Source organism: Sinocyclocheilus grahami, unplaced genomic scaffold (assembly GCF_001515645.1).
Source record: "Sinocyclocheilus grahami isolate Dianchi unplaced genomic scaffold, SAMN03320097.WGS_v1.1 scaffold2875.1, whole genome shotgun sequence".
In the NCBI taxonomy this organism is placed as follows: Eukaryota; Metazoa; Chordata; class Actinopteri; order Cypriniformes; family Cyprinidae; genus Sinocyclocheilus; species Sinocyclocheilus grahami.
The window spans coordinates 6,735-7,558 of record NW_015508050.1 but is presented as its reverse complement, the minus strand read 5'-3'; positions in this window follow the sequence as shown (position 1 = coordinate 7,558).

The window sequence follows — 824 nt, the reverse complement described above, 5'->3', positions numbered from 1 at the left end:
AAACACTGTAAACATAGCTAGTGTTAGTTCCCCTCACTCCACAACCAATCCTTTCAATTAACAGTATTTAGAAAATATTAAAGAATTCAAAATATAAGCAGCTATAGCGATATAAACAGGCCTATCCACCTAAAACACCCTGCTTCACATCAGCAGCGATAACTACGGCTTCACTGATTTTACTGCATATTCTCCCACGTGTTTGACTGACTACAAGTGAATCATATAATAGTTTGATCAAGTGTTGTTTACACACAGCTAACTGTAAAAGCACAGAAACTATTAGTTAATATTAAAATGACATACCGAGCCACTCTGCGCTCCATCTTCACTCGTCAGAGTAACGGACAAGCTGACGGTTTATTTTCAAACTTGCATCTTTGGCGTCGTCATGGATACCGCGTGCCTGTTAGCCAATCAAAAGCTCTGGACTGCACGTTGGCTGGATCCGGCATTAATACGCATTTTTTTTTAAAGATATTTGAGCACAAACGGGCAGTTCATGTCCATACATGTTACTGATTTGAAAGATATGATTTAAATGAGAGTGTGGCACGCGTTTGTGAGATTTCTGGATTTCTTTGTTCAAGTAAATAAGGCTGACTGGCTAAAACAGCTAGACTAGTCTTAAAAGTTAGTTATTTTTTTCTTTAAGACTGATTATAATTTTTTTTAAATTCAGTTACATACAAATTAAGTTGAATCCAAAAAATAAGACCCATTACCCTTGGCAAGCTGCTAGTTGCTCAGGGGTGTGTTTCCCCAAAAGCATGTTTAGCTAACTCTGCTCGGTTAGTTCCTCTGAACTCTATTAGTACTCTATT